Source organism: Oncorhynchus masou, unplaced genomic scaffold (genome assembly GCF_036934945.1).
Source record: "Oncorhynchus masou masou isolate Uvic2021 unplaced genomic scaffold, UVic_Omas_1.1 unplaced_scaffold_3393, whole genome shotgun sequence".
In the NCBI taxonomy this organism is placed as follows: Eukaryota; Metazoa; Chordata; class Actinopteri; order Salmoniformes; family Salmonidae; genus Oncorhynchus; species Oncorhynchus masou.
In genome coordinates this window covers 1-15,000 of record NW_027009805.1, presented here as the reverse complement: position 1 = coordinate 15,000, position 15,000 = coordinate 1, and the positions used below count along the sequence as shown (strand labels likewise).

General features: G+C 39.7%; 2 pseudogenes; both read left to right on the top strand.

Annotated features, from left to right (window-relative positions):
• The first annotated feature begins 552 nt into the window (after positions 1 to 552).
• LOC135534423 (T-cell ecto-ADP-ribosyltransferase 1-like) lies at positions 553 to 2,882 on the top strand (annotated as a pseudogene).
• Positions 2,883 to 13,547: 10,665 nt separating this feature from the next.
• LOC135534424 (ecto-ADP-ribosyltransferase 5-like) lies at positions 13,548 to 14,978 on the top strand (annotated as a pseudogene).
• The last annotated feature ends 22 nt before the right edge of the window (positions 14,979 to 15,000 follow it).

The window sequence follows — 15,000 nt, the reverse complement described above, 5'->3', positions numbered from 1 at the left end:
AGAGTACAGGTGATGATTCTCCATTGGACAGGATGTAGTACAGAGTACAGGTGATGATTCTCCATTGGACAGGATGTAGTACAGAGTACAGGTGATGATTCTCCATTGGACAGGATGTAGTACAGAGTACAGGTGATGATTCTCCATTGGACAGGATGTAGTACAGAGTACAGGTGATGATTCTCATTTGACAGGATGTAGTTCAGAGTACAGGTGATGATTCTCCATTGGACAGGATGTAGTACAGAGTACAGGTGATGATTCTCCATTGGACAGGATGTAGTACAGAGTACAGGTGATGATTCTCCATTGGACAGGATGTAGTACAGAGTACAGGTGATGATTCTCCATGTGACAGGATGTAGTACAGAGTACAGGTGATGATTCTCATTGGACAGGATGTAGTACAGAGTACAGGTGATGATTCTCCATTGGACAGGATGTAGTACAGAGTACAGGTGATGATTCTCCATTGGACAGGATGTAGTACAGAGTACAGGTGATGATTCTCCATTGGACAGGATGTAGTACAGAGTACAGGTGATGATTCTCCATTGGACAGGATGTAGTACAGAGTACAGGTGATGATTCTCCATTGGACAGGATGTAGTACAGAGTACAGGTGATGATTCTCCATTTGACAGGATGTAGTACAGAGTACAGGTGATGATTCTCCATTTGACAGGATGTAGTACAGAGTACAGGTGATGATTCTCCATTGGACAGGATGTGATCTTTTATTCCAGTCTTACGAACAGGGATCACTTATTGTTGTTGTATCAGTTGGGTTGTTAAATTAAGAGTTAATATCATTATTTTTTATGTTTGATTATACTTTGAACATGCTGTAGATTTGAGGTCAACAACAACTTCTGCAACATGGGTGGTGGATATCTCTTAATTGATGGTGAGATGTTTTAATAATGTTTTATGATGACAACAGTTGTGTATGTATCTGTAACGTATCATCCTTTCACTGGTTTTGTTCTCATCTTTAGATGTGACGAGCACTGAGAAGAAGACAAACAGAATCTTTGTCTTGATGTTGATTCTCTGTCTTCACTTTGGACTGGTGAAACAGGTACACTAAGAAAAATATAACCTCACACTTAATATTTCAATTTACCTAGTTTAGTTTATTTACCCTGATTATAATACATTATTTCAAATCAGGAAATCAAGTTGAGTAAACGAAAAGCCAATAAAATATTCATTCATAGAACCTTACATTTAACACCAGCAGGGTTCATTTCTAAAACAGTTGAACATGTCCTCCTGTTAAGGAGACATAAGAAAGAAGATAGTGTCCCACTACTGTTGTTTCTAACAAGAAAAGAGACTCCTTAAATGTTATGGGCAATGCCTGTGAATAGTCTTCATGTTGTTTTGACTACACCCTGAGCTATACAGGAAAAACTATTGTGGATCATATCTTGACATCCTGCTTCAGGACTTGGGCGGTGGCTTTATGTTGTACTTTCATTGTGCACATTGACATAAAACAACAGACCGACACACAAGACTTAATACTCGTTTTCCTCACATTTAGCCTCACAAACAGGAAACTGCATCCAATACGGGACTGATAAACAACTCATCACCCAAGTAGGAACCTGTTAGGTCTGAATCAGGAGAATGACACTAAAGAATGTTACTGTTACAGAACAAGATGTTCCCACTGGACATGGCACCTGATTCCGTTGATGACAAATACGATGGCTGCAGAGACGAAGCCTTCAAGAGGGTGGATGACGACTACCTCCCACATGAGAAAAACACCACCACTAACTTCAGAAGAGCCTGGGACATGGCAGAGAAACATGCATCCATTCCAACAGATGGTCTGCAGAAAGTGCATTCCGTCTCTATGTATTTGTACACAAATAACAAACCCCAACCTCCTTCTGAATCCATCTACATAGACTTCAACAAAGCAGTTAGACAAGGCAGTTATGGGTATGGAACATCATTCCAGTACCATTCCCTGCACTTCTATCTGACTGACGCCATGCAGATTCTCAAACAAAGTCAAACAACATGTTGGACCACCTACCTTAGAACCAATGTAACTTTTGATCAGGATGTTGTCAACAAAGAAATGCGCTTTGGTTATTTTGCCTCAAGTTCTTTACATAAGACTTTATACGATTTTGGAGACACATCCTGCTTTGAGATCAACACATGTTTTGGTGTTAACTTGACATATTACTCTGCATATGCAAACGAGGGGAAGTTTTGATTCCTCCCTATGAGGTATTCAAAGTGACCAACATCCAGACAAAGTCAGCAGTCAGTAACCTGTGGTGTAAAAAGTCGTGTACACTCTAAAGAGCACTGGGAAATGGAAGAGTGACCTGAATTGTAAAGCAATAGATACAGGCTACTGCTACATGAAGCTACTAACTGTGTTCATTGTCACAATAGTGTTCATATATTTACAACAGTAAAATAGTGATTTTGTCAGACAGTATAGGGCAGCTCTATAGAGATGAGATGATGACATGGAATGACATACTGAAGTCATAAAATTAAACCAATGTAACAGAAATATTTAATTAAAGTAATGTGAATAAATGTTGTTTAAAACTTATTAAGTGATAACAAGTAATGCTTAGTCACTACCATCATGGGACTTTTACTAATAGTTTTATTATGTGTTACATCATTCAACCTACATAACGCATAGTGTATTGTTTAAAAAATAATACAACTATTTTTCATGTCAAACTGAAACCAAACCAACCTCAAAAAGCACTAATCGCTCAGCACTGGAACCAAAGTGTATTTTGATCAGTACAAAATATCAGTTTCGGTACCTTCACTTTGAGCACTATAGGCAAGAAAATAGGCAGAGATTCATTTGGAGCGACGTCCTGCTTTGAGATCACACATGTTTTGGAGCTGACATATCACATTACTCTGTATTTACAGAGAGAGAAGTCTTAATTCCTCCCAATGAGGTATTCACAGGGACCAACATCCAGAGGAAGTCACCAGAGAATAACCTGTGGTGTGAAGTCATCTACACATTAGTGGCCACTGTAGTTTGGAAGAATTGAACTGCAAATTGGTGCCAAAATAAATCAGAAAAGCAGTTATTTTTATGTTTTACAATCAACAGAACAGCTGCTACAGGCAACATAACACTCTTTAATTATGTTCTGTATATTACTGATCATCCCAATACCAATGTACAACGGGAAGTAATCTGAAACAAATGTATCTTTCTCAGCTCTCAGGTGTAACGATCCTGTTAAATGGTTAAACCCGCATTACTTCCTCAGATTAAGAATACGATTATTTTTGTGAAATAAAAAATGTAATATGATTTGTAATTTGATTATATTTTCAGCATGTGCACTCCAGCTTTTGTTAAATAAATAAAAAAATAAGCATGATTAAATGACATGTCCTATGTATCCACTACCTGTACATCAATTATAAAGATATGAATTTCATCTCACTTCAAGAAAATGTGTCTGTTCTTAGGTCATAATTAGAATGAACTACAAATATATTTAGATTTAAGGAAAGATTCAATGATATAGACAAAGGTAACCTGAAGCTTCATTGACTGTGCAGTTGGGCATCAGTTTGCTATAGCATATGATGTGGTTAGCTGATAAATTAATGTTCCACATCTATCCAGGAGTTGTGAGATCTGGCAGGCGACTTCAATGTAGTCAGCCTGGAATGTAGCCTACCTCATTAGTGGGGTTGGATGAGAGATGGGAGGGACTCAGTTACCAAGAAGCTTTCAGCAGCCACCATGTTGACTAGCAGAGACAACAGAGGTCATAGGGTGGCAGTGAACTGTCATAACATTACTGTCTATCCACAGGTGAACTGTCATAACATCTACTGTCTATTCAGAGGTTACCTGTCATAACTACCTACTGGCTAAATGGGTTCTTTTGACAACTGTTTGCACTGAACTCAGCCTGATGATGACTGTGTCACACCTTCAAGACAGCCTCAGCCTTGATAGCAGGGGTTTCTGAAGGTGGAAGATCCTAAAAGTTACCTTGTTAGTGGGAAAGATATAAAAGAAGTCAGAAGTCACTCTGATGATTGACTGATGACTGGTATCATTCCACATGTTATCAAATTAATAATATTTCATGAAATATTTAAATGGACAATTAAGATATTCTATTATATTCTATTGTGTGTACTTGTGTGTTTGTGTGTGCCGGGGCTTTAGTGTTTGTGGTTTGAAGGGCACACTACTGTATGTGCACAAATAACTCACCCAAACCCATCTACCTTCACTATATTTGAAAAAAGATAACTAATCCAAACCCAGCTACCTAGACAGCATTAGAACACACAACTAAACCCATCTATGTAGACTGTATTAGAACACAACTAATACCATCTACCTAGACAGTATTAGAACACACAACTAAACCCATCTACCTAGACTGTATTAGAACACAACTAATACCATCTACCTAGACTGTATTAGAACACATAACTAACACATCTACCTTGACTGTATTAGAACACATAACTAAACCCATCTATCTAGACTGTATTAGAACACATAACTAAACACATCTACCTAGACTGTATTAGAACACATAACTAAACCCATCTATCTAGACTGTATTAGAACACATAACTAAACACATCTACCTAGACTGTATTAGAACACATAACTAAACACATCTACCTAGACTGTATTAGAACACATAACTAAACCCATCTATCTAGACTGTATTAGAACACATAACTAAACACATCTATCTAGACTGTATTAGAACACATAACTAAACACATCTACCTAGACTGTATTAGAACACATAACTAAACACATCTACCTAGACTGTATAGGAATAAAGATAACTAACCCAAATCCATCTACCTAAAGTGTATTAGAACACATAACTAAACCCATCTATCTGGACTGTTTTAGAAAACAGAACAAACACCCTCTTTCCTAGACTGTATTAGAATACACAACTAAACCCATCTATCTAGACTGTTTTTTAGAAACATAACTAATCACATCTATCTAGACTGTATTAGAACACAGATAACTAACTCAAACACCTCTACCTAGAGTGTATAGGAATAAAGATAACTAACCCAAATCCATCTACCTAGAGTGTATTAGAACACATAACTAAACCCATCTACCTAGACTGTATTAGAACACATAACTAAACCCATCTACCTAGAGTGTATTAGAACACATAACTAAACCCATCTATCACCACCTTCCGGAGACACCTGAAACCCCATCTCTTTAAGGAATACCTAGGATAGGATAAAGTAATCCCCTTCTCCCCCCCATTAAATGATTTAGATGCACTATTGTAAAGTGGCTGTTCCACTGGATGTCATAAGGTAAATTCACCAATTTGTAAGTCGCTCTGGATAAGAGAGCGTCTGCCAAATGACTTAAATGTATGTATGTATGTATCTGGACTGTTTTTAGAAAACATAACTAACACACTCTTTCATAGACTGTATTAGAACACCAAACTAAACCCATCTACCTTGACTGTATTTGAACACAAATAACTAACCCAAACCCATCTACCTTTACTATATTTCAACACAGATAACTAACCTAAACCCAACTACATAGACTGTATTTGAAGGCAGATTACAAACCCAAACCCATCTACCGAGACTTTAATAGAACACATAACTAAACTCATCTACCTAGACTGTATTAGAACACACAACTAAACCCATCTATCTAGAGTCTAGATAGATGGGTTTGGTGTGTGTTCTAATACAGTCTAGGTAGATGAGTTTAGTTATGTGTTCTAATACAGTCTAGATTCTAGACTGTATTAGAACACAAAACTAAACTCATCTACCTAGACTGTATTAGAACACATAACTAAACTCATCTACCTAGACTGTATTAGAACACATAACTAAACTAATCTACCTAGACTGTATTAGAACACAAAACTAAACTCATCTACCTAGACTGTATTAGAACACATAACTAAACTCATCTTCCTAGACTCTATTAGAACACATAACTAAACTCATCTACCTAGACTGCATTAGAACACATATAACTGTTGTGTCTTTACTATCATTAAATTGAAGACAGTTTTATCAAAGATTCCTGTAATTAGTATAACGCGATCAAAGTAATTAATTGTGTAACTGTAATTAACTAGGAAATAGGGACACGAAGAAAAGTATTCAGATTACAAAGTTATAATTTCCCAATATAACCTTTCAGATATTTTCATATCTAATCAATAGTCTTCTGATTAATTATTTATTTATTTTACCTCACGTTAGTCTCATTACAAACATCATAAATTGTTGGTTATCTGCACAAATCCAGTCTTGACTATGAGTCATCCATACATCAATAGTCTTAAATCATTTATTTATTACTAACTAAGTAATTCACAGAAATGCATAATAAAACAGTAAATATGGTTACATGAAATGATAGAATGTACCGGTTGTCGTTCTTCGCGTTCAATGATGCCGAATTCCTAGCTGCAGACTAGTAATTAGTATCAAAGACTTATTCTTATTCTGTCGGTATCGATAGTCTAAGAGTTTTAACCACGTGGTATGGATAAAGATTCAGCAATGGTCTACAACCTTTGTCCTCTTCCTAATGAAGAAAAACATGGTCTACTGATAATTTCTCAAAGTGGGGTTGTATCCAGAATGGCAGAAGAGGGCTGTCCCAGGATGTCTGACCCTAATTAGCCTAGATGGAGTCCTCTGATTTAGTTCAAATCAAAAGGGAATTGTATTTTTCTTCATTAAACAGTCCACAATAATCTTACACCATTATTCAAACAGTATCATCCTCACTCATTCATCTTATACAACAATTAGATGTAAACCTCATATCTGAGGCTATTATATAAACAGCATTATGGTAATGTGGCCACACCGTCTCTCTTGAGCTTCCCAAGTTGTTCCAAACGCACCAGTTCGTAGCTGGATTCTTCTCCGATCTTTTACACTTTCTCTGGAACATGAAATTTGTCCGTACCTCAAGTTCTGTGAGGTGGAAGGATTTCCTTTGTCTCCATGAAAACTACTCTCTATAACTGTGTGTCCATGAGGCAGGGTCTTCCTTAGGAATTTACGACCTCACTCTGCCCACAGTAGTCTGGTTGTAGAAGCAGAGAGTGGGGGATGGTGCTCGATGTACTCAAGAGGGCAACATCATGACATAACTAACTCAAACACATCTACCTAGACTGTATTGGAATAAAGATAACTACCCAAACCCATCTACCTAGAGTGTAGTAGAACACACAACTAAACCCATCTACCTAGAGTGTAGTAGAACACATAACTAAACCCATCTACCTAGAGTGTAGTAGAACACACAACTAAACCCATCTACCTAGAGTGTAGTAGAACACACAACTAAACCCATCTACCTAGAGTGTAGTAGAACACATAACTAAACATAACTAAACCCACACAACCTTCCCAAGTTCCTCACGTCACCCGCTCCTCCTCCGCTCTCTCCACTGGCTTCCAGTTAGATCCGCTACAAGACCATGGTGCTTGCCTAACTGTAAACAGCATCTACCTCCAGGCTCTGATCAGGCCCTACACCCAAACAAGGGCACTGCGTTCATCCACACTCAACCTCCCCTACCACTGAGGAAGTACAGTTCCCGCTCAGCCCAGTCAAAACTGTTCGCTGCTCTGGCTCAATGGTGGAACAAACTCCTCACGACGCCAGGACAGCGGAGTCAATCACCACCTTCCGGAGACACATGAAACCCCACCCTTCAAGGAATACCTAGGATAGGATAAAGTAATCCTTCTCACCCCCCTTAAATGATTTAGACTATTGTAAAGTGGCTGTTCCCTGGATGTCAGAAGGTGAATTCACCAATTTGTAAGTCGCTCTGGATAAGAGCGTCTGTAGAACAAATGTAATGTAATGTAAACCCATCTACCTAGAGTGTAGTAGAACACATAACTAAACCCATCTACCTAGAGTGTAGTAGAACACACAACTAAACCCATCTACCTAGAGTGTAGTAGAACACACAACTAAACCCATCTACCTAGAGTGTAGTAGAACACACAACTAAACCCATCTACCTAAAGTGTAGTAGAACACATAACTAAACCCATCTACCTAGTCAAACGCTCCCTAAACCACTTATGCGAGCAGGCCTTTCTAATTGACCTGGCCCGGGTATCCTGGAAGGATATTGACCTCATGCCGGCTGTAGAGGATGCCTGGTTGTTCTTTATAAGTAATTTCATCACCATCTAAAATAAGCATGCCCCTTTCAATAAATTTAGAACTAAGAACAGATATAGCCCTTGCTTCACTCCAGACCTGACTGCCCTCGACTAGCACAAAAACATCCTGTGGCATTCTGCACTAGCATCGAATAGTTCCCAGCGATACGTAACTTTTCAGGGAAGTCAGGAACCAGTACACACAGTCAGTTAGGAAAGCAAAGGCTAACTAGCTTTTCAAACAGAAATTTGGGTCCTGTAGCTCTGACACCAAAAAAGTTTTGTGACACTGTAAAGTCCATGGAGAATAAGAGCACCTTCTGCCCACTGCACTGAGGCTAGGAAACACTGTCACCATCGATAAATCCACGATAATCGAGAATTTCAATAAGCATTTCTCTACGGCTGGCCATGCTTTTCTCCTGGCTACCCCAACCCGGCTAACAGCTCCGCACACCCCGCAGCTACTTGCCCAAGCCTCCTTCGCCCAAAATCCAGACAGCTGATGTTCTGAAAGTGCTGCAAAGCTGCAAAGAGCTGCAAAATCTGGACCTGTACAAATCAGCTGGGCTAGACAATCTGGACCCTCTATTTTTGTTGCAACCTCTCTTTGGTATCATGCGAGATTCCTAAAGATTGGAAAGCTGCCCCTGTCATCCCCTCTTCAAAGGGGTGACACTCTAGACCAAAACTGTTACAAATCTATATCCATCCTGCCCTTCTAAAGTCTTCGAAAGCCAAGTTAACAAACAGATCACTGATCATTTTGAATCCCACCGTGCATTCTCCACTGTGCAATCCAGTTTCCGAGCTAGTCATGGGTGCACCTCAAGGTATTAAATGATATCATAACCGCCATCGATAAAAGACAGTACTGTGCAGCCGTCTTCATCGACCTGGCCAAGGCATTCGACTTTGTCAATTACCGTATTCTTATCGGCAGACTCAACAGCCTTGGTTTTTCAGATGACTGCCTCGCCTGGTTCACCAACTACATCTCAGATAGAGTTCAGTGTGTCAGAGCCTGTTGTCCGGACCTCTGGCAGTCTCTATGGGGGTACGACAGGGTTCAATTCTCGGGCGGACTCTTTTCTCTGTATAAATCAATGATGTCGCTCTTGCTGCGGGTGATTCATTCATCCACCTCTACTCAGACGACACCATTCTGTATACATCTGGCCCTTCTTTGGACACTGTTAACAAACCTCAAATGAGCTTCAATGCCATACAACACTCCTTTCATGGCCTCCATCTGCTCTTAAATGCTAGAAAAACTAAATGCATGCTCTTCAACCGATGATCTTCAACCGATCGCTGCCAACACACGCCAGCCCGACTAGCATCACCACTCTGGATAGTTCTGACTTAGAATATGTGGACAACTACAAATACCAAGGTGTCTGACTAGACTGTAAACTCTCCTTCCAGACTCACATTAAGCATCTCCAATCCAAATTTAAATCTAGAATTGGCTTCCTAACAATTGGCTTCCTGGCCTTTTAGATCATAATGAATAAGGTCATAGGGACAAGGGATCCTAGATAAGCCCCTGAGCTCCGTACTGCTCAATCAACCAATCACAACCAGCAGAGAGTGGGAGGAGTGTGAGGAGGACACAAAACATAGATGAATGATACAGCTACAGTATCAATCCTAAACACCATGCAGCCTTTTCATGGGAGGGATATTCTGTCAGTTTCATTAAGTACATTGTTCATCTGACAAAACTGGTTTGAGAGACTCAGTCAAGCATAACCGACACACATTGATAACACTATAGTCCATGAACATTATAGGCCATAGGTTAATAGAGAGAAAGGACTATATGTAGGGTTCTGTCTGGTATGTGATTCTACCATAAGACTAAACACACTGGCCATGTCCGACTCCCCATACTAACTAGTAGGCTGATGGATATGAGAAAAACAATGTTTTATAGTATGTGAAATGTCTACTACTGAGTCATTCATTTCAGCCTTTTAATGTTTTTATTTATTTATTTAACCAGGTAGACTAGTTGAGAACAACTTCTCATTTACAACTGCAATCTGGCCAAGATAAAGCAAAGCAGTACGACACAAGCAACAACACAGAGTTACACATGGAATAAACAAACATACAGTCAATAATACAATAGAAAAAGTCTATATACAGTGTTTGCAAATGAGGCAGGATAAGGGAGGGAAGGCAATAAATAGGCCATAGTGGCAAAATAATTATAAAATAGCAATTAAGATTCTTAATCTAGTGTAATTCACTACATGCTATTGAGGAAGAGAATTGTCACTTCAGACCCAGATTATAATTAGCTGATAATAAGATAAGTGGATAGACTGTAGAAGACACATTCTCATCAGCATGCTGTACTAGGCTCACCCATACTATTTGTTGCTTATTGCACACATTTGATCTAGACTACATTGTAAATAGCGTAGTAATAACCAGACAGATATCCATGTAGCGTAATATTAATGTAAGGAGATCCAGCCGGCTCACCAGGGTCCATTCTAAATAGTATGTAGTATGATCAGAACACAGTAGTTATAGTCAGTTGTAGTCAAGACAGATGTCAGACACGGTCTAGGTGGTTTGTCTATGAGATCCGGCCGGCTCACCAGGCTCCATTCTAAATAATGTGTAGTATGATTAGAACACAGTAGTTATAATCAGTTGTAGTCAAGACAGATGTCAGACAAGGTCTAGGTGGTTTGTCTATGAGATCTGGCCGACTCACCAGGCTCCATTCCAAATAGTATGTAGTATGATTAGATAGTCAGTAGTAGTCAAGACAGATGTCAGACACGGTCTAGGTGGTGTGTCTATGAGATCCAGTCGGCTCACCAGGCTCCATTCTAAATAGTATGTAGTATGATCAGAACACAGTAGTTATAGTCAGTAGTAGACAAGACAGATGTCAGACACGGTCCAGGTGGTTTGTCTAAGAGGCAGGTTGACCAGGAACATCAAATAGTGCAACAATCAAGGACATATTTTAGACATTGACCTTTTATTAATTGATCTGATAAAGGGGTTTTCATATTCATATGACTGTCTCACACCTGTTAATGGGCAACACTTATTTAGAAGTTGTATTCTGGGAGAACAAATGTTTTAAATGGATGGTTAACAGATGCTTCAGTTTAGGTAGGCTGCAGAGACATGGAGCATTGTTCACAGTTACCAGAAGAGGAAAGCATTTCACTTCACCAGCTAAAGGCATGATTGACAGAGAAAGCTCAGACTGGGGTTATTCAAATCCAGTCTCACACAGTGGGGATCAGTTCTGTGATTGCCTAAATTCAACACACCTGTTCCTCCAGGTAGGTTAAAGTCAAAACATGATTTTCCTGGGCCCCTCCAGGACCACGGTTGCCTACAAGGTGCAGTACTTCCCAACCCTCTTCTCTGGGTTCACCAGACAGGCACACCTGTATCAATTAGTAAAGGGTTTGATGGTTCGTAGAATGAATCAGGTGTGTCAGATTAGGATCACTGAAAACCAAACACACACTAATGTACCCAGAGGCCTTTAGTTACTTGACACAGCTCATTCTGCACAACAGCCAGAAGAGGGCAGTATTTAACTCCACAAGCTAAAGGAATAATTGGCAGACTAAACTCCGACTAGACAAACCTCTTTCTGCAGCACTCCAGGACCAGGGTTTTCTACTACACTGTAGGTGCAGTACCTTCCAACCCTCTCCACCTGGTTCCCCAGACAGGCACACCTGCATTAATTTGATGCACTACAGGATTTGATGGTTAGTAGACTGAATCAGGCGTGCCAGTTAAGTGCTAAAACCAAAATGTGAAATGTCTGATGGTCCCTGAGGAGAGGATTGGGAAACCCTGGACTGGGGGCCTCAATCTTCACTTTAGTGCTGCTTTCCATTATTCTGGGTGATTGATTGATTAAAGTGGTATATTGGCTTTTAGTATTCTAGACCTGAATCAGTCCCTGATTAGAGGAGAAGGATGATGATGAGGTTGAAGGGTCTTTCTGTACTGTTACTATGGGAACCTTTTCTCAGTATCAGCAGTGGTGTTGCTGGTGCTGGTCATGTCCACAAATAGATCAGTATGAAAGAACTGTGAACAAACCATTCTCAGAAGCCATGTGGTGTTTCCTGCCTGTGTGGGTGTGTGTGTATATGTATTAAAAAGTGACCTCTATTGATCTGTGTGAACACACATCCCTCTACAGATATGTCTGCTGGATTAGATGCTACAGTATCTATATAGTGGCTGGACTCCAGCATAAACTTTATACAGTCAGCAGCTATGTTCCCAAACAGTAAGGCCACCTGCAATTAGTCTCAATCTGTTCCCTTACTTTACTTGTCTCATTTCCTTGTCTCCTTTGCTTTGTTACAATCAAAGATCTGAAAGACCTCACCATATGAATGCAATGTGATGGAACTCTATTAATCTTCCAGGTCTCTCACATCTCAGTCTTAACAAAGGAATGGAACCCTGTCAACCTACCAGGTTTTTAACATCTCAGTCATAACACAGGAATGGAATTCTTTTTAACCTACGAGGCCTTAACATCTCAGTCATAACAAAGGAACGGAAACAACCATAACCAGCAGTATTAGAATATTGGGAAACTGTCTAAATCATACCTGGGCACTGGCAGGAGAGACCACTGAATCCAAACACACGCTAATGTATCCAGAGGCCTTTAGTTATTTGACATGTTTCATTCTGCACGACAGCCAGCAGAGGGCATTATTTAACTCTACAAGCTGTGGGTGCAGTACTTCCCAACCCTCTTCTCTGGGTTCACCAGACAGGCACACCTGCATCAATTAGTAAAGGGTTTGATGGTTAGTAGACTGAATCAGGTGTGTCAGATTAGGATAAAACAAACATGTTGGAAACCCTGGACTGGGGGCCTCAAGGTTCACTGAAGCACTGCTTCCCTTTATTCTGGGTGATTGATTTATTAGTGGTATATTGGCTATTAGTATCCCAGACATGAATCAGTCCCTGATTGAGAAGGATGATGATGAGGTTGAAGGTCTTTCTGTACTGTTACTATGGGAACCTTTTCTCAGAATCAGCAGTGTTGTAGCTGGTGTTGGTCATGTTCACACATAGATCAGCATTAAATAAGTGTGAACAAACCATTCTCATAAGTCATTTGGTGTTGTGTGTGCGTGCGTGTGTGTGTTCACTGTGCTATGGTGTTTGAGGGTACTTGTATCTGTGTTGCCTGTTGTCAGCAAGAGGGGAGGGACTGTGTACATAACCACAAAGAGCTCTGTTATAACAAGGCCCCCTGAAAGTTGAACATTTGAATGCTGATTCTGTATCTTAAAAGACAATTCATCTCCATTACAAGTTGACATTGGACCAATACATTTTGACATCATGGCAAGACACAAGATCCTAACCTTTACTGTGATGTTATTCATCCCGGCTTGGTTTTGGGTGTGGACTCAAGATTGCAAAGCTGCTACACTATTTTGAGAAGAGAGAGTCAAAGAGGAAAATAACAGGCAAAATTTTATTATGGACAAAGTTAGTGTCACGTGACTCGTCTGAAGGTAACAGATATCGGTTTTAAACCGAAGTATGAAGGTAGTTTTGTGCCTACCCCAAAAAAGGCGTTATAAATGTGTAAAGAAATATATATATATACATTTCCTGAGTTTTTATAGATCGCCCAGCTTTAGGACAGACACTTCAAAACCTTGTTTTTCTGATTCATTTTTTGACTGTCCTTTCTGCATTTGATGAATGTCTTATCCAATGAGTTTCTATAGGGTTAGAAGGAAAGGCCAAAAACATTACATTTTTTTTTCATCAAATTATTATTACTAATTATTATATATTTTTGATTCCTAAAGGAATCCAAAATTCAAAATCAAATAGATATATGATCCATAGTATGACCATTTTAAAACAATTCTTACAGCTGTCTCTCATCATAATAATATTTCTGCATTTTCTTGTTTCACACCTGTTTCTCTATTTTCTTCCATCCACTAAAGGTTCATCTCCCTCTGCATGATCCAAAATCCAACTTCCCCTTAGACATGGCTCCAGACTCTGTTGATGACTCCTACAGGGCTGTGAGGAGAAGATGCTCAGGAAGGTGAATGACTATTACCTGGCCAAAGAGAAGAGAACAAAGATTTCAACCAGGCTTGGACCGCTGCTGAGGACCATTACGAAGAAAAAGGAAAACTGTCCTAAAGAATATTCCCTGGCAATCCAGGTGTATGTAGATGCAACAGCCAAGCGTTTACAAGTCATTCAACAACGCCACTCGTACACAAAAGAAAGGCTACCACAACATTCCAGTACCTCCCTGCCTTCCTTCTGACCAATGCCTTACGAATCCTGAACAACAATTTTCGAAACGCTTTGTTGAAAAGCATTTCCATACCTTCCGAACCAAAGTGACTTTCTTCCCTAGCCCAAAATACTGCAATGCGATTTGGACAGTTCACCTCGAGCTCTTTAGACAAGAATCTTGCTAAAGGCTTTGGAACTAAATCCTGTTTTGAGATCGCTACCTACTTTGGTGCCCCACTGGAGAAGTACTCTCAGCTGCCACATGAGAAAGAAGTGCTGATTCCCCCTACGAGGTGTTCAAAATCACCAAGGTGATGAAGAGAAAAGACAAGAAGGACCTCTGGTGTGACGTCGTCTACAAACTGCAGAGTACTAAGAAAGGAAAAAGTGACCTGAAATGCCAGATGGTTAATAAAACACTCCAAAGAGAATAAAATCAAACCAGCAACACAAGTTTTCTGCTTTCAATCAAATATG